The 23525-nt window shown below is 40.6% G+C and overlaps 1 long non-coding RNA gene across 1 annotated transcript in view; it reads left to right on the forward strand.

The window, feature by feature from the left end:
- LOC309696074 overlaps window positions 1-17098 on the forward strand; it is a 60347-nt gene extending 43249 nt beyond the window's left edge. The window contains exons 2-4 of the long non-coding RNA XR_014273321.1: window positions 11517-11570; window positions 16600-16667; window positions 16953-17098. This is a non-coding gene — a long non-coding RNA (uncharacterized lncRNA). The remainder of the gene's footprint in view (window positions 1-11516; window positions 11571-16599; window positions 16668-16952) is intronic.
- Window positions 17099-23525: the final 6427 nt, after the last annotated feature.

Genomic DNA, 23525 nt, shown 5'->3' on the forward strand with positions numbered 1-23525 from the left:
TCCAGAACAGTTAAATCCTTCCCAAATCAAAAACCCTGGATTAACGGAGATGTTCGCGCGGCACGGAGCACCGCCTTTGCCTCCGCGAACACATCGGACTACAAACACGCACATTACCAACTCCGGAAGACGATCAAAGCAGCCAAACGTGAGTACAGGGACAGGGTGGAGCAACAGTTTGACAACCCTCGGAGTATGTGGCAGGGACTAAACACGATCACAGACTTTAGAGGGAAAACCAGCACACCGCAGACCACGGCCTCTCTGTGTGAGGATCTAAATGTATTCTACGCTAGATTCGACACAGCGAACACCATGAGACCGGACAGTGTGCGCACCGCGGATGACGTCAGTGCGCACACAGGATGTGCGGAGGTGCTTCAGGAAGGTGAACGCACGCAAAGCTACTGGTCCGGACGGGATTCCCGGCCGCGTCCTCAAGTCATGCGCGGCTCAGCTGGCTGGAGTGTTCACGCACATCTTCAACCTTTCCCTCTCTCTGTCTGTAGTCCCAGCCTGCTTCAAAATGGCCACCATCGTCCCTGTACCCAAATCCTCCACCATCTCCTCATTGAACGACTGGCGACCTGTAGCCCTGACCCCCATCGTAAGCAAATGCTTCGAGAAGCTGGTCAGGGACTTCATCTGCTCTGCACTACCCGACTCACTGGACCCTCTACAGTTCGCATACCGCCACAACAGGTCCACTGATGATGCCATAGCCCTGACACTACACACTGCCCTGTCACACCTGGAGAAGAGAGACACGTATGTGAGAATGCTGTTTGTAGATTACAGCTCAGCATTCAATACCATCGTACCCTCGAAGCTGGACAGGAAACTGCAGGATCTAGGACTGAGCAGCTCCCTCTGCAGCTGGATCCTTAGCTTCCTGTCTGACAGACGCCAAGTGGTCAGACTGGGCAGCATCACCTCATCCCCCGTCACACTGAACACTGGTGCTCCACAGGGGTGTGTACTGAGCCCTCTCCTGTACTCACTCTACACCTACGACTGCACGGCCACTAACAACTCCAACATCATTGTGAAGTTTGCGGACGACACTACAGTGGTGGTTCTTATCACCAACAGTGATGAGACAGCTTACAGGGAGGAGGTCAGCGCCCTGACCCACTGGTGTCAAGTCAACCATCTCACCCTCAACGTCGCAAAGACAAAGGAGTTGATAGTGGACTTCCGGAGGTGCAGAGAAGTACACACCCCCATCACCATCAACGGCGCTGCTGTGGAGAGAGTGAGCAGCTTCCGGTTCCTTGGTGTACATCTGGCTGAGGATCTTACGTGGTCAGTACACACAAACAAAACAGTGAAGAAGGCGCAGCAGCACCTCTTCTTTCTCAGGAGACTGAAAAGATTCGGCATGAGCCCCCGCATCCTCAGGACCTTCTATCACTGTGCCATTGAGAGCATCCTCACTGGATGCATCACCACCTGGTATGGCAACAGCACCGCCTACAACTGCAAAGCTCTCCAGCGAGTAGTGCGGTGCTCTGAACGGATAATTGGAGGTGAGCTTCCCTCCCTCCAAGACATCTACAGGAAGCGGTGCCTGAGGAAAGCGGGGAGGATCATCAAGGACTCCAGTCACCCCAGCCATAAACTGTTCAGACTACTTCCATCAGGAAGGAGGTTCTGTAGCATCCGGTCCCGAACCAGCAGACTGAGAGACAGCTTTTTCCATCAGGCCATCAGACTGCTGAACACGTCATAGACACCTCAGCTTCACTACTGGAACTTTAACATTATGCACTCCATACTGTACAGTAACGCCACTGTTTTGCACATGTCTCACTCTGTATATTTTATTTTATATATTTTATTTATTGTTTACTCTATTTAATTTGTAAAATATGTACACACACACACACACACACACACACACGTAGAAAAATATTTAGTATGCACATCCAGAAATGCATATACTATTATATATTGTGCATATATTAGTTTCAGATGTAGCCATTCTTGTATTTTGCTTGTTTACATTATTGTATTTTGCACAACTCTGTTGCTTGTGAAGCTCGCACACAAGAATTTCACTCACATGTGCTGTACCAATGTACCTGCACATGTGATGTGACAATAAAAGTGATTTGATTTGATAAAGTAGTATTTTTGCACCAAGAAGATGATTCTCAAAGAGCTATTGTCTGAAAACTTAGTAAATATCAGCATGGTGTGCAGTGTCTCCTGAAAAAAAAAAAATCTGAGGAAACTGCAAAAACAAAATAAGTGTCAACAGTATCAGAAAGTAATGACCTTAAGACACAGAAACCTGACACTGGACCTTCAGTTGATCCAAATTGTATTACATTTCGTCAAGTCAATATATGGGCCGCAAGTAGGGTTGAGATGGTCCGCAAGTGACGCCTGGCCCACGAGTTTGAGATCCCTGATCTACTGTTCACTGAAGCTTCATCAGAAATGGTCCCAGTAGAAGGGTGGCTGTCAAGAGCCATTCTTACAGAGGCGAAAGGGTGAGAAATGCCAAATGTTATGGCCGGTCTAGGAAAACCTGATCGCAACAAGAGTAATCCATCCCCTGCTTCACCCCAAGCAGCACATCACACCATAAGTTAAAACATGAAATGGTTTATTTACAAACACGAAACGAAAAATGTGTTCACAGGAATCACTCAGGCTTCGGGGTGGACCCACGCCAAAATAACAAACAAAAAGGGAAACTAACTCGGAGCAATTGCTTACCTAGCCCCAAAGAAACATTACCAAACAACAATCACTTACTGTACCTCCCTGACTAACTAAAGATGAGAAAACTGTACCCAACTGAAAAGGCGAGCCACCCCTACTTCCTCCTGGACCAGCAAAGCAACACCGAGCATGTCGCAGCCCCAGCCGGTTGGGTTAAAACAGAGGATGGATGATTGCCGTCCTATACTCCGCCTCCAGAGCAGCATCCAGTCCTGGCGTACCATCTTCAGGATCCACCACTCCTAGAGGCACACCTGCACACTCACATTTGCATGTCATAATCCCAAGCCACGACGGCAGCCATAACACAAAGTTCACAAGACCTGAATTGAAATCAGTTTTATGGGGTGATTTTGGTAAATGTCATTATGTATGGAAGAGAGGAGAGAGGAACAACTGAGTGTCTACAGGCATCTGTAAAACATAGTGAGAGCTCTATCGTTTGTAGCTGCATTTCAGCCAGTGGTATTGGGCAAAACTGATGGAATGAAGAGCACAGACAAGATTTTGATCTGCCATGAAATACAAAGCATCGGTTTTCATTTATCAGCATGACAATGATGATAAAACATTGCCAATGCAATAAAAGCATGCCTGGATAGGAAAACAATGAAACACTCAGTCATGGAATGGCCCTCTCAGAGCCCAGAACTCAGCATTATTGAAACACTGTGGGATCGCCTTGAAAGAGAACACAACCAACAATCAGCCAAAAATAGTTTTGGTTTATTTCTAAATGTCAATGTTTAAAGTCCTAGACAGTTGTTCACTTGCACAGTGACAGTGTTTACCCTTGGAGGATGACATAATCCAAAGAAAACTGTCTTTTAGGAAATAAAAGCTGGCAGATCTGTTATTATACTTTTTGAGTCATAGCATTGAAGAATAAAACATAAAATGCACTAAAGTGGATTGCACAGGCAGACTTTTTTTTTTTTTTTTTAAAAGGCTCTTTTTTTTTTTTTCAGGTATTTTAGGAGCGACACTGCATGCTGGTCCACTTTGCAGTGATTTATTGCTATAAAAAGCCTCACAAGACCCACTGGGTTCACTTGTTATAAAGATGGGGGAAAGTCCCTGTTGCCCTGTAAGATTCACTGTCAGACGGCCATTACCCGTCTCTAATCCAGGCCAACTATGTTGATCTGGTTCTAGATCTCTTCCATCGCCTCCTTTGCTCCCACTCTTTTCTCTTTATAACAACTTGCAATATAGACTCACCTTGCTTCTTGCCAGGTGGTTAATGAATTTTTCATATCTAGTATATGGTGCTGGCGAGATGGGGTGAAATCCTGAAATGGGAGGTTGCGTGGGTGGGCTTGTCAGTCTGTGGAGAAAGAGGCATCGATTAATGGAAGTAGGAAGTGTGAACAATTACAGCTTGGTCAGACAGGGCAGGGCTGAATTCTGCACGTTTCAGTAAGGCGAGTGAAGGACGGTGGGATTCATTCTGCAATCCTAGGGAATAGGCTGGGGAAATTATAGTAAGGTTCTGAATTGTTGGCTCACTCACTCCAGTGGCAAGAATATCTCTCAGCTACAATACTCCTCCTCACATACCAATTAAAGCATTGGATAGTGGAACCCAGTGTTCATACATGACGTGCATATGCAGAAGATAAAGGCTAATCTTAGGAATTCCAATATTGTTGATCCTGAAGAAATGGAAAGAAACAAAACAAATTATTTTTCCTTTAAAAGCAATGATTACAAGAAATTCCGTGTAATGCACAAGTAGAGGCCACAATAGTGAGACTGGCTTCCACCTTTACTCTTGACAAGCACACAGCAGTATATCGAAACAAGGATTTAGGTGTCTGTTCAAAAGAAAATCTTCAACAGTGCTGTTCAGCTGCTGCTGCAGTATACCATCTATCATCTTCCTGCAATCCACTATAGAAGAAAGAAGGTATTAACCCCCGGTGAAGAAAGTGAGGCATTAAAACCTATAGGATAAAATTTCTATTTGGAATGACTTGATATATTTTCAAAATTAGTATTGTTTGAACATCTAGTTCAAAAGTGCTGCAAAACACTGTTTGGCATAATGAGACAAACCCAAAATGTTATGCAGCGTGAATAAAAAGTATTTGCTCTATTGAGAGAATGAAGAAAATGACTAGACGTTGAGCAGGTAGTTCAGTTCATTGACTATATTGAAGTAGTAAATCTGTGTTTGCTGTCTACATGCTGAATTAAGTGTATAGAAGAAATAAGAAAGCTAAGTTATTATTGTGTTGCTGGAACAGGAGAAACATCAGAAAGTTCATAAACATTTCAAGATTGACAGAAAAAGAAGAATTGGGTAATTATGTGGGTATGTGAAACTTGAGTAGGCCAGTGAAGGTATGGGAGTGCCGTAGATACCTTAAGGATTAACAGGTAATTGGAAGAATGTTGGTTGAGCAAATTCTAGTCTTAAAGGCAAAAATAATAGGAAAAAAAGTTATTTTTAAAGGTCTGATTGGGTGAAGAAATGTAGTCAAAACTCACTGGCCAGATATTTTGATGTTGTGAGAAAAAAATGAAGAGTTATTGGGGGGGAAATAAACAACCGAATCAGAAACGAGGGCAAAGATCACAAAATCAAAAGTTCACAACCACACAAGAGAAAGCCTTTCATGTCTAGCTACAGATGGATTATGTATAGAAATAAAATCAAACCTTACATTCTACTGTTCCTCTGTCAGGTACGGTATAACAGCAGCATCTGTGGTGTAAAAAAGGGAGAAAAACAGATGAGTTAGTCATTACCTTTCCACTCTTGCAATATATGGGAGAGATAAAAGCTAATCAGCGCTCTGCTTGTCAAACAGGACAAAGCAGCTGTTGTTTTACAGAGTGAGCAGAGGACAGAAATGTTGATGCTACATATTCTGAGATCTCATTCTACAGATACTAATAACTGTCCCAAACGGCAACACCTATGAGGGTAGTCAGCAGTTTACAACACACAACAGACAGGGTGATTAGTGCAGAACACACCTAAACTGCAAATCATTTGAAGAACCAAAATGTCTTCATAAAGCATCTTGACATAGTATCTGAAAATGCGAGTACAATCTCTTTAGTTATCTTTTTGATTATTCTGATATGCACGGTAATACAAACAATCCAATCAGGGTAACATAATGTGGCTCTACAGGCAGCTTTTGACAGGGAGGTTAAAGTGACAGCTATCCTTCATTATCAGATTGATTTGGATCCACAAGGGGGAAGTCGGTGCGGGGAAATTATGTTGTATTAAGTATTTTCTAAACTGATTAGATGCTATTATTAGAAATCATAACTTGGCTATTTGCCCTCTGAGATAGTTTCATATGGTTATAGTAATGACTTGTAATTACTTTCCTTGATAGGCAGTCAAGAAGAGTTTTAAAGTGACACTGAAGGGGGGGAAATTATCATGAGAGCTAGGTAGCAGTGATCCAAAGAGTACAAGTTATATGTAGTGAACAAACAACAGCGCTGCTGAACTTAAAACACGCACTCTAACATTTGTTAACTAAACTAAACACAATACTATAATATTTACAAACATCCATCCATTTTCAGGGTTGCAAGGGGTGCTGGAGCCTATCCCAGCTGTCATAGGGCGAAAGGCGGGGTACACCCTGGACAGGTCGCCAGTCCGTCACAGGGCTAACACATAGAGACAGACAACCATTCGCGCTCACATTCACTCATGCATTCACACCTACGGGCAATTTTGAATTAATCAATTAACCTATCCCCACAAACTGCATGTCTCTGGACGGTGGGAGGAAGCTGGAGTACCCGGGGGGAACCCATGCAAACACGGGGGGAACATGCAAACTCCACACAGAAAGACCCCGGCCTGATGTTGGAATTGAACTCAGGACCGTCTTGCTGTGCGGCAACAGTGCTGACCACCGTGCTGCCCTTTTTTTTTTTTTTTTTTTTTTTTATTATATTAACAAACATACACACATTAAAACATGAAAACGAACTAGTTCCATCAGGGCAAGCGAAGCACCAGTATTTGTCCAATGTAATCTGAAATGACACATCAATTGAAAACTGTTTTAATTCATTCAAAGTAAAGTGATCTGTCTCTGTACATATCAAATAACATTCTGTCATAAAATATCTCCTGTTTGCATCCATCTTTTAAATTTCTGCTATCTTGTGGCTTCATTTCACTCAGATTCTATTGGAATCCGTAGTGTTTGTTGTTTACCCTGTGCATGTCCATGTTCTATTAACAATGACTTGAGCTTGTCAAGGCTGATGGGAGATAAGCATAGAAGACAAGCTGCCATTGGCTCTGGTTTCACTGCTCTTAGATCAGTTACCTTTCTGCATGTTTATGGAAACGGAGGTAGCATCAGCAAGTAAACTCCCACTTTGAAATCTGTCATCTTAACAGATAAGCTTTCTCTTAGTTACCACCAGAATTAGAATTTACTTTATAGACGTTTATAATAATTTCTTCCCATGTCTGATTTGATAAACAGATGCTGAACAAGTACAGTTTCAGCTAGCATTTTGTTAATATACCACTTGTCACGGTTGCGCGTCTGGTGACCAGGTGTTTATGTTGTGATTATTCAATAGGCTTTGATTTAGTGTTTCCGTGGGTTTAGTCTCTTGTGTTTGTGACTTCCTAAGTTCTTTAAGTGCCTGAGTTTTCTCTAGCGTTTTTCTGTATTTCAGTTCTTTTTTGCAGTTCTTTTACAAATAGTCACAAATAGTTGATTCTGTTCATCTGGGCATTTCTTCAGTGAGGAAGCAGTGCAAAAAGGTGAAAATGTCCATGCAGAATGCAGACAGATACACAAGGCCATCAAGTTGTATAAAAGAATAAAAGAAGAGCAGCACAAAATCATGGAAAGGTATGTTTTAATGTGGTCTTTGTTTCTGCTGCCTTCTGTGAAACCAGAAATGTTCAGAGATGAAAACACAATGTTGGAGAGCAATATGCGCTGAGTTATGTATCGAGTTTAATGAAGTGGGGAAAGTTACCTGAAGCAGCCAGTAACATGAAAAGCTAAATGTGGAATTTTGGAGAAATTCAGTTTTGCCAAAAAACAAACAAACTAAAGGCTAAACACAAACAGGATAACCATAACTATTAACACATTTGTGTTTTCGAATAAACGCACTTGTCTGGAGCATTTAGGTGTGTGTTAAACTAATACCAAGAAGGAAAGACATTAGCAATTCCAAAACATCCAATACCTACATCTCTGTAGGCCACAATTGGCATGTAAAATATTAAAGTTCATAACAGTAAAAGTAGAAGAAGACAAGGAAAAACCTCTTTCTTAAAAAGGAACATGGCAGCACAGCTTAGGTTTGTAAAATTACAAGTGAAGACTTCTGGAACAATGTCCTTTGGACAGATGAGATGTTTTTTCCCCAACACACTGAATCCTATTTGGAGGATCAGCTGATCAGTAGGAGCATCTTATACCAACTACCCAGCACAGTGGTGGTGGTATGATGATTTAGGCTTGTTTTACAGCCACAGGAATTGGGCACCTTGCTGTCATTGTTATACTGAGGAGTTCATGGTCTAAATGATACAAAGTATTCTGGACTGAAATGTATGGCTGTTTCTGAGACGGACAACACTTGGACAGAAATGGGTCATGCAAGGACATAAAAACACTCCTAAGCACAGCAGCAAATCACAAATAGTTGATTCTGTTCATCTGGACGTAGCATTTTTATAGGGAGAAATGTTTAGTCACTCATCCAGGTGACTTCAGTTTCAGCTGACTGCAGCTTTCCCCAATCCTATAAACAGTACATTTGCATAACGACTGAAAGCAGGACCACTGATGAACAATGGGCTGTGAGGTCAGTTTCTTGATGATTAATATTCAAATTGTCATTACTATTGATCAACAACCACTGATCATAAACCATCAATGGCAATTGCTCAGTGGCCATGAGTACCATTCACAGAGAGTTGGGGAATGGCTGCAATCACGGCATTGTAAGATGGTGAAAGATGGACCCTTAGGCCCCCTCCTCGATTCAGAGACGGTCTGTCCCTTTTCACATAAATGGCATCTCTCCCGCTCAAACCAGTGCTCATCCCTGTCCAGAATATCCTCATAGTATAAGGAATGGCCACTGGCCTGTAGGTGTAAATAAGTCATGTAATCTCTTACACTCTCTTCGTGCAACCACTTCCTGGGTCTTGTTTCAGGGGCTCATAAATATTTTTGTCATTGAGCAGTGAAATAATTTTCTCATGTTAGTCTTTCTTGTTTTGCAAAACTGTGCACCTACCCTTGTCTGCCCGATGATAATGTTGTTGTCATTACTAAGCTGTGTGAGTGCCTTCCTCTTCTCCATGCTGATGTTGGATGTTGGGGGGTTGGCATTACTGAGGCAGGCTGAAACTCTTCTTCGCAATTGCTCTGCTTTCACATCTTCAATGTTGTTGTTCTGAATTGCTGTTTCTGTGGCTGTGATCAGTTCCACTGGTGGGAACTGAGCAGCAAATCAATAACAAAATGTCTGAAAAGAATAGAATCAAGGTGTTGTAATGGCCCAAGTTAAATGGTAAATGGCCTGTATTTATATAGCGCTTTTCTAGTCCCTAAGGACCCCAAAGCGCTTTACATATCCAGTCATCCACCCATTCACACACACATTCACACACTGGTGATGGCAAGCTACATTGTAGCCACAGCCACCCTGGGGCGCACTGACAGAGGCGAGGCTGCTGGACACTGGCGCCACCGGGCCCTCTGACCACCACCAGTAGGCAACGGGTAAAGTGTCTTGCCCAAGGACACAACGACCAAGACTGTCCAAGCCGGGGCTCGAACCGGCAACCTTCCGATTACAAGGCGAACTCCTAACTCTTGAGCCACGATCGCCCCAAGTTAAAACCCAGACCTCAGCCTAATTGAAATGCTGTGATGGGAAGCTGTGCATCAACAAATGCCTATAAATCTCAATGAGTTGAACAACATTGTAAAGAAGAAAAATGGACAAAAGATATTTAATCAGAGAATGTATGTGACTGATAAAATCATACAGAAAACAGTCACTTTTAGAACCACATTTAGCAGCAATAACCTGAACTGGAGTAACAAAGTTATGGGGTATCTTCAGTTTTGCATAGGACTGCATTTATTTTTCGCATGTATACTTAGTGTATATGAGTGACCACAAGAAATGCTTTTGATTAAATATTTAGCTTCCATCAAAGGAAGGTTATATTCACAAAAATAAAACGATTGTCATTCATTTATAGAAGCCCTGTTTTTCTTTGTTGTTTATGTGAGGAAATATGAAAGTCCCCGTTTGTCTTGGAAAAAACATGCAAATAACACACAAAGGGAGGCATTGTCTTACTGCTGGTAATAAGACTATTAACAGCAAAAAATGCAATTTTAATGTTTAACTTCAAGTGAACTTGTATTTGATTATCCAAATATTAATGTTTTAAATAAGACGTAACATGAGAATCTGGTAATATAATTTCCAGTTTGATGACTTGTTACATTCCTTAAGATGGGCAGATTGAGTACCCAGGACATCCGCATGTTTGTATTATTGTAGGATACAATGTTATGTATCTTGGGGTGACTGTTGTTGTGTTTCAGTATAATATAAATACAACTTAATTAAGTCTATGAAGGTTCTCAGTCATCCAGGTCATCGTAGTCAAAGGAGCTTCCAAAGAAAAGCGTCTGGACTTCTTTAAGTTGCTTGAAGACGTTTCACCTTTCATCCGAGAAGCTTCTTCAGTTCTAAGGTCAAATGGTGGAGAGTCCCAGATATAAACCTAGTGGGAGTTTCCCCCCACAGAGGGACAAAAGGACCCCCTGATGATCCTCTAATCGCCTGAGCCAAGGTGTGAAACTGGGTGTGGGTCCCAATCAGCCAGAGTTTCGGGTGTGTTCATTGTGAAACCTGGCCCCACCTTATCATGCGAATTCCTGAGGTCAGATGGCCCAGGATGTGAAACTTAAAGAAGTGCAGACGCTTTTCTTTGCAAGCTCCTTTGACAACTTAATTAAATTTTAATTCCAATGTGGTCCAAGACTTCATCCTAGAGGTTAGCTAAGGCCACATCTGGACTGGTACTGATGACAGAGTTTGTTATGCTTTTATATGAGACGTCCATCTTGGAGCTCCTTGTATCTTCTTTGATGGTTATGGTTGTTAGTTACATGAAATTCTGCATCAGAGTTTAAGTTGCAACTGCACCTGACATGTCATTAATAATAACAAACAGGAGAAAATGGGACAGAAGGTGTGCCATTTTTATAAAGCTAAGAACCTTGGGCTCATGTCTAAAGTAGGGCAGCACAAAGATCTAAGGGGTCAGGCCTCATGTTGTTTTTTGTATTTGAGCCTAACACATATGCGTCTGTCTTGACTTCTACATTTTGAAAGGCTTTTGTAATAGTTTGTGATAATGATTTGGTTAATATTAAAAATAACCTTTTTGAATCACTGAGAAGATACAGAAAGCATAAAAATAAATGATAACGTGCCACAAAAAGGCTTTGAAAGCTAAGACCTGCTCTTCTACAAGAATCAATCAGTGTCCCTTTGTGGAATACAAGGTAAGGTAGCTGTAATGAAGCAGACTGAAAGGACTAGTGTGATGGAGGTGAGAGGCATGTATGCTAGTGAGGTAACATGTCAAGACAAATTGCTCCCAGATGTACAAATCTACCATTGCCCTCTCCCAATAGCTGAAAATTTTCAAAGCTGAACTTGTTTTGGAGCAGATTAAAATGAACATTTGGTGTGGACACTGATTTCATAGTTTCTTATTTTTCTAGTCACATTGTGGGGGACCTGGAAGACTTTCAACACAAACACCTCTCCACAAAAAGGTTAGTGACTGATTGACTTCAAAGTGACGGGCTTGCATAAATAGGATCAAGCAAATCACTTGTTCCTTTTTGCATCTTCATAATGTGAGAGGTGTGCCTTCATTGCCACTGTGTAGAGTCCATGCCCGTGTAAAGGTCTTATCTTTGATCTACAAACGGCAGCTTGTGAAAGGTTGCTGGAGATGGTGGTGTATCTACAGTCTGTCATTTTTCCTTTTCTTCCCTTGGTAAATGGCAGCTGTCTTCCTTTTTTGCAATGCATGGAGTGATGCTGAAGGCTTGTTTACAGACACCCCATGGGATGGAGGGCATGATGTGAATTAGGAGGTGGCTGAGGTGTTAGGACTAGGGAAGATCATGCTACAATGTGACTGCTCTGTAGTTGAAAGCACAGGGGAGAAGTGCAGACTCGGCGTCGGAGCCTTGTAAAGTCTGTAGATCTTGCTCTCACTACGCAGTGTTGGTTTGTATGTACAGCAGCCCATAGGGAAGCTTAAGTGGAGGGTCTTGGGGGGAAAACCAAATGATTTAAAACTAAGCGAGTGACCATCTGCTATCTAAATTCATTGTACTGTACATTGGTGACATCGGTATCAGTTAAAATGAAAAGTTCTCCTTTCTGCTCGGCTATAAAATCTCTCTGACCATGGAAAGTCACCATTGTGGGATAAGAGCCTGAAGGATAAAGAGTAAAATTAAGTTTAGACCCCAAACAGTTATTCATACTTTCCTTATAAATGAACATTTTAAGGTTGATATACAAAGCAGACATTTTTCCTGGTACAATGTCTACAAGGACTACAAATGTTCTATTCCCTGCACTAAAACATTCGATACATTCACCTTGTAATATTAAGCATTTATCATACAAATATGACAATGGAAGCATAGAATGTTTTTGATTTTTTTTTTTTTTTTTTTAAATCCCTGTAAAAGCAGTGTGCTGATGTATTCTTCAAAGATTTCAAATCCTTTGTGGTGAGGCTTTGAAAGGAAGAGTGGCCCTGCATAATAATACAATCTAAAGTGGGAAATAAGCTTGACAGTTAAACAGAGTACATCAAAACACAATGAATTTCTAAACAATTTAATTTATTTCACCACTGTGCATATTGTGGATCAAAATGTACTAAAGATTGAGTGTTTTGTCATGGAGCGATTTGATTTAACAGGTAACCTTGTGTTTTTGCAGTCTTTTTCTGTTGTGTACCTATGATCCAATACAGAAATAACAGTCAAAGGACAGTTTTAAGTTCTGAGTATATGATGCTCACTTTCAGCCGTGTAGGGGGGAAAAATGGCAAGATTCTCAGAGATGTCCAGTTCCACCACTGGTTGGCACTTAATGATGATAGTTCATTTCTCCCCTAAATATTGAAGCTATTTCCATGAGCTAGACTGATGGTTAATTGCTCTAGAAACTGTATGAATGTAGCCATGTTATTTGTGCATTCTCAGCACAGCTTGACATTTGTGAATAACATTTGAAGACAGGACATATGGAACGTGTATGTGATATATTTGGACATAAAATGAAAGCAATCCTATCATTTCATTAATTTTATTCACCTAAATATGCTGATTTTATGTTCCGATTTATATCTGCTTTATTCTGTGTTCTTCAAAATGAACAATTTCAACATTACTGAGTGCAATTCAATTTCATGAATTGGTTACTCACTGTCACTGCTTGTGCCTATGCACTGAACACTGGTCTTGTTACAGCCAACACTAAATGGCAGTCTTGAAATCCCTGGATAGCAAGCTAGACGGTCCCTAGTTTGGGGTCTCTCTAGATACCCTAGACCATGAGTCAATGACTGATTTTGTAATCATATTATATGACCTGTGAGTTCATACTTTGAACCATTATAAAGAGAGCAGCTAAACTGTCAGCTGATTACCACCTGATAGTGAGTTGGATAAGATTCTGGGAGTGGATGGCTGATAGGCCTGGCGAACCCTGACACATGATCAGGTTGTATTGGAAGTATCTGGGAGAGTTCCCACAGTGGAAGATCTCAAACTCCTCCCTCTGGCACAGCCTCCACAGTATTCTGAAAGAAACCAGAGGCCAGAGTGGGGCATGTTCCACGTCTCCATTGTTAAGGTGGCTATACAGGGTTTTAGCCAACCATAATGTTGCTGGTGTCTGCCACAGCAGAAAGCCTAAAATCACATGCTGCACACCACTGTTAAAGGGAACTGTCAAGCTCGCTTTAAATGTGGTCAAACAGATTTATTGAACTTGGTAGTTTGTGGTACAGTCTTTGGCTTTGGTGGTTGCCAAAGCAAAAACTTATAACAAGAGTTCAGTGAAGCCATGAAGCAAGACTGTAGATCAGCCTCAGCAAGGTTATTGAACATAAGCTTGCACAATGAGAATGTGGTGCTGCTGAACTCAACTGGAAATAGGTCAGGGAGTGGGAGGACTTCTTTAAGGATCTCCTGAATTCAACTAAAAGGAATGATCCATCACTAAGGTTGAGGTCAGTGCATTAGTGAAAATCTCTCAGCTCAGGATGTTTTTGGGCTGTCCTGGTTGATGGACCTCTCAAACACTTGGTGGGGCTTGGGACGGTGCCTTTTGGATTGGCAAACTGAAGTGATGGTGTACTCTTCTTATAAACGGGGAAGAGAAGGTGTCTGGAGTCACCCTTGGAGATGGGGGTGAGAAGACTTGTAATTCAGGATGATCTCTGAATAGAGCCGCTGCTCTGCTTAAAAGTATACAGTTGAGGTCGTTCTGGTATCTAACTAGAACCAGTTTTAGGTGTGTCCAACTAGGACGACCCAGTAAAAGATGGAGGGACTACATTTCTCTGTTTGCTGTTGAATGCCTAAGTATGTCTCTCCAGGGAGCTGGAGGGCGTAGTTGTAAAGAGGTAGTTCTGGGCATCTCTCCTTAACCTGGATGGATCAATGGATCCTAAACCTAGCCGAACAGAGTGCAGGGGAAAAATCCAAATCAAAAGTAAACCTAACTTGTATACGAGACCCAGTCAGGTCCCTTGTGGACATTTGTTTCCCCTCATCCAGCAAATTTTTATTCTGTACCAGGTCCCTGGAATATGTATTGATAAAAGAAGCGCTCAATGCATTCAAATGCAATGCAAGTTTCCAAATCAGTTTGTGTTTTTGAAGAGCTGGAAATGAGAATTTGTTCTGTAAACTCACCTTCAAAAAATAAATTGCGTGCCCCTTTAAGTAAGCAACCTAAATACTTCTTAAAGCTCTGAAAATTAGTGTCAAACCTTTGATGCTCCATTAAACATGGTGTGCATTATTTGTGTGAACTGCTAGTTGATAAACCTCCTTTGTGCTGGCTCACTCGTCACCCCATCTCCCCTCACTCAAGTCACACATGACAGTTTTTAAGGAAGAGGGGAAAGTAGTTATTAGCAAACCATTAATAATTCAGTTTAATGTGCATCCAAGGACATGCTTTAAGTCACTGTTAGAGATTTAAACCCACAATAAATCTACTTCATACACTGAAAGGCATGCAACAGCCACCACCCAGTCTGCTAAACTTCTATGAGCATGATTCATTCGAGGCCAATTATAAAGCCAACAACGCTGCGAGTGTGGCCGAGCACTTCTTATGGTGGCAGCTTTCCACGTTTGCTATTTATCACGAACAACTCGGGCGAGATGTCTGCCAAGTGCTCTGCCGTCCATTTGCAAAGTAGCATGTAAATATAATTAAATGATGACATAACCAAATTATGTAAGAGTCTCTAATGGAGTCTGTAACCTTCTTCAATTCTCCGCATGAGCGTTGTTGTATCAGACTGCTTTTGAAGATGTAACAGCAGCCGAAGAGCAGAATTAATGGCAAAGGAGTCGGAATAAATGCAGCGCCGTGTGGAGCTCTGACCTCTGGCTTGGTTTATATTTAGCATTAAAGGAAATAAAACATATGACTCTATGAATGATCTGATTTTGCATATTAAGTCCCACAAAGTAAGAATTACAGCGGTGGGACAGAGAGGAGCAGACTAACTCGCGAAGAAAACCATGAGTCACGTTAGAGGGCCAAAAATTAGATGCTGAGAGGGAAACACAAGTAAACAGGATTATGGCACAGACCCCGAGGCAAACGAATATCACTGAGAGGTATATCACTGCAAACAAAGATGAATCAACTTCCTCCAGAGTGAAAACCCACAACTTAAAAACGAGGCACTAAAGCTCCTTACTTTTACATGTTAAAAAAAATCCATCATATTCTCTTCAGTTTTTCCTTAGCTTCTAAAGTATGGCCTCATCATCCATCATGAAACAGTTACTCTTTCACTGTATATTATATCACATGCTCCCATGGGTGTTTCACTGAAACCCAGTATGATGAAACATGGTGCAGAGAGCCTTCCACACGCTTTATTCATTTCTCCACCGTTCTTTATAGAGCGATTATTAGCACAGGGATTAATCGGCTCATTTAAATCTCATGCTGGCCTCTTGTGATTTACTTCCGTTGGCAGTTCCAAGTACACAAAGGAATAGTGATGGCACAGAGGGGTTAAGCAGGAGTGGTGTTTTCCCCGTTTACTCCCCTCTTGATGTAAGTGTGTGCTTGCCAGGAGCTAACAAGGAGCACAAGACACTTTAACCACTATATCTCCTGACTGGAAAGCTTCATTAGATTGACCGGGTGAGGTGAGGATTAGAAGGATTGGAAGAGCAGGCGAGGAAAAGAGGGCAATTAGTAACCCAGCTAGGGTGCCTTCTTTGGTGAAGCACACAAACAATCCAGCAGCTCTGCAGCGCCACGGCTATCTTTTTATTGTCCTCTTGTACTTATAAGAAATTCCTGCAGTAGTATTTATGCTGTAGTTGTGTTGTGCTATGTGTTGTGGCAGTTTTATGAGGCAATTTTTCTCAGGATGTGTGGGTGTGAGGGTGGGTGGAGTGGTGGTGGGAGGGGAGCGTCCAGCATAGATATATACACCATGTAAGCACAATGCCCTTGAATCTGGCCTTGGACCTCTGTTACATTTCATCCCTCTTTCTTCACTGTCAACAGATCAAGTAACAGCAAAGCTAATTCCAAAAGTGGAGTGGCTACAGACCACAGTTTTATTTTTTACTCGGGTAGGTGGGAAGATGTAATGCTTTCAGAGATGCTGCTTGCTATTTGCCTGCTATTTAGTATGCTAAGTATACCACAGTGAGACTGACTGTTATGACATTTAGTTGTAGTTAATACGATGACAGTAATTAGTACTGTGTATATTTTTTAGAATTCACAGTACATACTGTATGCTTAATGCTTAGTATAGGTCATTCATTTGTTGGAGAAAATTCAGAAGTGTTACTTAAAGATTTATAATTAAAATGTTACTGTACCAAACACCATTACTTATTTCTTTGTAACAGGGACATGTACACAGCACAGCAGTGCCTTTGTCTGTTAGGAAACAGCATTTGGCTGTGGCTCAGGAGGAAGACCTTGTTGTCCACTAAGCAGGGGCTTGGCGATTTGTTCTGCATGTCAAAGTGTCCTTCGACAAAAACGCTGAACTCCAAATTGCCCCCGATATATTCATGAATGTATGAATAGATGAATGTTGCTTGTCGTGTAAGGTGTTTCTCCTGTAAAGTATAAAAGTTCAGTAAGAGTAGACAAGAAGTATATAAATGTCAGTACATTTTTCTGAGAGAGATAATTGACAGCGTTTATGAACAAAAGTCAATTTTCTTCAATGCAATTTCTTTTTCCATAATTAAAGAAATCATCTAACGTCACAATTTTCAAGCTGTAATAAGAGAAAAATGCAGAAATCTGTTACTTTGGCAAACCTTCTGTCTTCAGTCACAGTGATCTGCCTCCGTGATAACAAGTTTGAGTGTGAGGGTGATTATTTCATATAGATTGACTAAAAATTTTACCTATATTATAGAGTAAAATGCACAACTGTAACTGGTTGTATTATCCACTGTCACAACTGCATCTATATGCAAGTGTGATGTGTGCCTTTGTGTAATTGGCAGTCTGTGAAAAGCTGTGACCCACTGTAAGCTAAAAGTATCTCTAGTCCAATGTGTCACAATGCACGATTAAAAGTGGACAGATGGATGAAAAATCAATACTAGGCTAGTTTTTGAGATGAAATCCTTGACCTGTAATGTTATTACTTGCAGTAGTTCTAGTGTTTCAGTGTCTTATGATGGGCCCAGTGCTGCTTGGCTTTCCACTCAATAAATCTGCTATGCTAAACAACAGAAATGCGTTGTCTGCTAGATTTGTCATGATTACAGTAAAGAGTGTATTTCATTTGTGTGACAGCAGCAGAAGTCTGCTTCTTGCCTGCTGGAACACCCATTCTATTTTATCTTACAGACACTGGGTATCTTCTTCGTTGTTATTATTACAGAACAGCTTGACAACATATGGTCAGAAAACACAGAGGAAAGGCAGAAATATTGAAATTTTACCCAAAGAAGTGGAACGAAATAATTGTTCACAATCTACACAAAAATAAACTTGATGTGTGCAAGTACAGAATACTGCGTGACTTGTCTAGAGAACTGGAGGGCAAAACACTGCTCCAACATATAGCCATCTGTTTCATGCCAAGAACATTTATATCATCAAAAGTGAGAAAAAATGAGAATATATATCACATGCGAGTCTAAATTACAAATTGAATCTGTACAGTTCATCTATATTGTGTCTGTATCTCTACCAATCCACTGTCATTATGTCAAGTGGTAACTTTATTTCATTGCCTTAAAAACGGATGAGTATTTCATGATGAGTCATCGACTACAGAAAAAAATATGCATATGTAGATCTGCTTCAGTAAATTTTTGGAAATTGAAATTAGTTAGCTTATAAGTTGCTTCCAAAATTTAATAACAATTGTTTTTTGGCACTTGAAGAAAATGGAAATTGTGCATGTGTGCGCGTTAGGCTTAGGTTATACTACAAAGTCACACCCTGTGATAAACTGGATGGCTGGAAACTTTCTTCAACTAAATGAGGAGAAGACTGAAGCCTAAAAATTTTGTACCTAGTGTTATGGAAAACTTGGGTCCACTTGCTACATTTGCCAAACAGTCTATCAGGAACCTTGGTGTTATTATTGACTCATCTCTGACTTTGGATGCCCATGTAAAATCTCTGGTTCGCTCCTGTTTTTATCACTTGAGAAACATTGCTAAGCTGTGTCCCATTGTATCGGGCTCCGAATTAGAAATTGTCATTCATGCATTTGTTTCATCTCGTCTGGATTATTGTAATTCTTTGTTTACTTGTTTTTGTAAAGCCTCTTTGGAGCATCTGCAAGTTGTTCAGAACGCTGCTGCAAAGCTTCTGACCAAGTCCTCCAAGTACTCCCATGTCACACCCCCGCTGATTCAGCTGCACTGGCTCCCCATTAAATTCAGAATCCACTTTAAGGTTTTGACCTTGACTTTCAGGGCTCTGCATGGACAAGCACCAACATATATAAGTTTTACATCCATACATTCCCAGCAGGTCCCTGAGGTCATGTGACCAGGGCTTGCTGGTTGTCCAAAACACAAGGCTGAAAACAAAAGGTGACAAAGCTTTTGTGACTGTGCCCCCCAGATTGTGGAACTCTCTCCCTTTGAGCCTGAGATCTGTGGACTCTGTGGTCGCTTTAAAAAAAAAAAAAAACAGCTAAAAACATCTTTTTAAACTTGCTTTTGGTTGATTTTTATTTTTAGGTTTTAGTCTCTGTGAAGCACTTTGTGATTTTTATCTTGAAAGGTGCTATATAAATAAAATTTTATTTACTTACTTTTACTTACTTACTTAAACTATGAGGGTTTTGTTTTCTTCAAAACAATGCATAATAAAGCCGGGAGAGCAAGAATTCTCTCTGTGGGATTGCAACTGTGTGCAGAGACTTTAACACTTTTACATCACACAGTCATTTGATCCATAGTCAGTGCTAAGTTCTTGATTACAGTGGGTTTAAAGAACAGGTGCCAGAATGAGGTGAAAGTAAAATATAATTTATGCAAATGAATTAGCAGTTGCTGAATTTAATTCCCCATGTTGTCTCTTCCATTGGGAAAACCATCATAAACACGAAGATGTTAGTGATCCTAAATACTTCATGAATGCTTTCCTCTTTTTCACACAATAATTTTGAAAAAATTTGTGAACTCTTTCATTGTTTTCCTTGCATTATCTGAATCATCAGAATCTTTATTAATCCCTAAGGAAATTATGTTTAAAAAAAAAATAACACTAATAGTAAGTAAAAGACAAAGAAACAAGTATGAAAAGTAAGTCAAAGTTATGGGGAAAAAGCAGGAGCAACTGAGACGAATGACATATGCGCGCATTATGCTTCCTAATAAAATGCCCACACGAAAACACTGTTCTTCCATAGCATTTTTAATCTTGTTGAGCAATATCCCATGATCTGAGTAAACTTTAAAAGGAGTTTCAGGTTAAATTTCTTTTTCAGCTACATGGTAAATTTTATGACCAAATCACATCATTAAAAAAAAAAACCAAAAAACACAAATTTTAAGGATATTAATGTTAACGTAAACGCAAATCATTTGCCTTTTTTAGCCTTTCATTAAGCCAGACCTCATTCAGAGGCTTTGCTGCACTAAGCTGATATGCTCTTAAACACAGACACATTATGCACAAAACAGAAAGAAATACCTGTGATAATATTACCAAATTAAAAAAAAAAAGAAAAAAAAAATGCATCGGAACATGATGTCGACTAAGCAGCTTAATGCAATGTCAGTTGAATTGTAATCCCTTTGCTAATTATTTCAGAGAAGACAGCCGGATCATTGGTTCATTAAGACTTGCGGTACTTTGCTTAATTTGTAAAGTAATGATAGGATTTGTGGTGTATTAACAGAAGATTTGCTGGATTTTTTTATTTTTTTATTTTTATTTTTTTTATTTTGAATGGCTCATGCACACAACTAAAGAAAATGGCAAGTAATGCGATATGCCAACCAGGTGGTCAGCTTGAGGCAAAGCTGAGGAAAAGATGCTCCTTGTCAGAACAATACCTTGCCCAGACTTTGGACCAAAGAACATTTAATTAGACTTTTAGAGAAATTCCCGCAGCTGTGCCTGTTTGCAAATGATTTTTCTCTAATGAGAAGCCATGGATCACAATATTATAGCATTTTTTTTTTCAGAATACTGATATTTTATTATAGTAAAGAAGGATGATTATTTGAGAAATGTTAGTATTGCCAAAAAATGAGAAAACCAATGCCTCTTACATGTTTTTGTGTGAAATAAAAGCACGTGTATATTTTTGCTCAAAGAGTTGTCGGAGAAAAACTCCTACATGTAGGTCAGAGCCAAATGCGTACTCTACCCAGCAGGTTAAGGACACAGAGAGCGAGATTGAGGAAAGCGCAGAGGAAGGGAGTTGTAGGAGCCAAGATGATTATAAACCTAAAAGAAATTGAAACATTGGAACACACGGCAAGTTGATTTGGGGGCCACATCTGCTTTTACTAGTAGCAATTTTGGAGAAAACAAGATACTGAGATGTGGGCAATTCCTTTTTGGCTAGCTCTCAATGGTCAACACATCCTGTATGTGCCTGCTTGTCCCTGTTTCAGCGCAAGACCAACTGTAACTGCATTTTAAAATATTGCGTGTGTGTGTGTGTGTGTGTGAGATCCTGTTGATGAGCTGCTGTTGTTTTTGGGTAGGGGGAGAAATGCAAACTCCTAGATATTCATACTGAACAAATTCTGTGATTTTTATATTCCTATGGACGACCAAGGTGCTTCACATGCACGTCTGTTACCAGGAAACGGGTGAGAGAGACAGATAAAAAGGAGGGGAAGAGGGAAAAGAAACTGATGCTTCTCCCAAAATGAGAAGGAAGACTGTGCATTGAAGACACACAGTCAAGTACCACTGCTGTGGTCTGTTTTTGGCTTTTATTCCCCCCCCCCCCCCCACACACACACACACACACACACACACTCCTCCCAAATGCCACCCTGTTCTGAGATTTTCTTTTTCTTACAACTTGAGTCACTGATGCAAGGTTTGTTCTTTCCAAAGGCATAACAATTGAGCAGACTCTGTGTTGTGCTTGGATGCTTCTTGCTGTATTCTCGCTTGCGAAGGCCCTTCCACTGCTCCCGTGACACCAGATAATTCACTATTAATGCACCTCTAACCTCTCCCCTGTGATGTATGTCACAGAGTCAAGTACTGGGCATGCCCTGCACCCTGGTCCCTCTGGGCAATATATCATCTTAAACCTTAACGTCCTGCAGCACAGCACTGGCTAATATTGACAAGAGACCAGTGAAAAATCACCCAGCGACCCCGGTTAGCACCTCCTCTGGTCCTATCTTTTTCTCAAGAAGCGGGATCTGGGAAGGTGGTTGACACTGTGCTCACCATCTGGCCACCGAATTGCCCTGTCTCTGGTCCCAGAGTTGAAATTCATCAGATGTGGCACTAAAGTTGACCAGCAATGGCCCATTAGGCTCCAGCAGGTCGATGCTTAACTAATTGAGAGGAGCTCCAACAGCAACTTCTTCGCCAATCCATCCAATCCATAAGTGAGATAGAATGATCAGTCAAAAACCCAGACTCTGTTCGTGCTCCCTCAACTGACCTGGATGACTGATGCATTGAATGTGTTTGGTATTGATGTAATGAATCATGATGGATAAGACTTTTACTGTGGATGCACCTTTGATAAGGGTGAGTAAAAGAAACACCTGTCTTCTGGTAGCTTAAAGGATTTCAGGTGATCTCCAGGTGAGCACAGTCACACATCAGCAGTTTCCAGAAAGGTGGTGAATGATCCTGGAGCTGTGCACATTCCAGTGTATACAGGCAAGACTGTACTCACTGATATTAGAATACTGTAGAAGTTAGAGTCCTTTGAGAAACGTGGGTTCTTGTTTTTTTTTTGTTGTTTTTGTGTGTGTTTTCTTTTGATCGAAGGATAAGCCTTAAGATGAAGAAAACTGCATTTGAAAGCTTTAAGCATATTAAACCATAGAGATCTAATCATACACCTGATGATAAGGACCCTGGGTTGTGTGCATTTGTGTGTGCACATACATGTGTATTTGCTTGCTTTTTTCTTTTTTTCTTAAGAGCCTCCAAGTGCCTGTGCTACTTCCCATTTTAACCTACATGCTTTTCATTATTTCAAAAAGCCTGTGGTTGTAGAAATTCATTTTCAGGAAAAGATTGATTTCTTTGCAAGTGGTCAGCTTGTCAATTTTTAAACATTTTTGATAACGCCTGAAAGTAGTGGAACGAACTAAGGCAATGAATTCATTATGAGCTTCCCAGCCAACAGGATAAAATGATAAGGCAAACACAAACTTATTCCAGCTTCCCTCCCTCTGAGCTTCAAGGGAGATGGTTTGTGTAAAGAAATGGGGAATTACGCTGAAATAATGAAAAGCTTAACTGTATCAATTTCAGTCTACTTAGTTAATAATCAGGCAATCTGCAAAAATAGAGTTTATTGGCAATTAATATAGAAGGAGCACCACATTTCTGAATAAAAGTGGTCAAGTTGTCCTTAAGAGTAATGCTACATGTACATCCCATTTGCCCCCCCGTCTCATTCCTTTTTAAGATTTTATTTATTTAATCACTAGTGTGTTTGGTGTCTATTTGTGTATCAGGCTCCCATGTTAAGGGTTTTAAGTCACTACTGTGCCACTGAATTACACAAAAAAATCACCCATGCCCCAAACTCAGCTGAACTAGCAAACCTAGTAGAATCCATATTTTCATGTAGAATAATTGTTATATGTAGCTTAAACCATTAATGCTCTTATGAAGATCAGATTGCTTCTAAATGTTAATATTTTAATTGCCACACACAGGAATATCACTAAAACTGTTATTAGTATGTACATAATGATATAAAACTATAATCTGATTGAACTGTTAACATTTGATAAAACCTGACTCTAATAGCACGTTCAATCTAGCCT

This window comes from Aulonocara stuartgranti (genome assembly GCF_965226115.1).
Source record: "Aulonocara stuartgranti genome assembly, chromosome: 19".
Classification (NCBI taxonomy): domain Eukaryota; kingdom Metazoa; phylum Chordata; class Actinopteri; order Cichliformes; family Cichlidae; genus Aulonocara; species Aulonocara stuartgranti.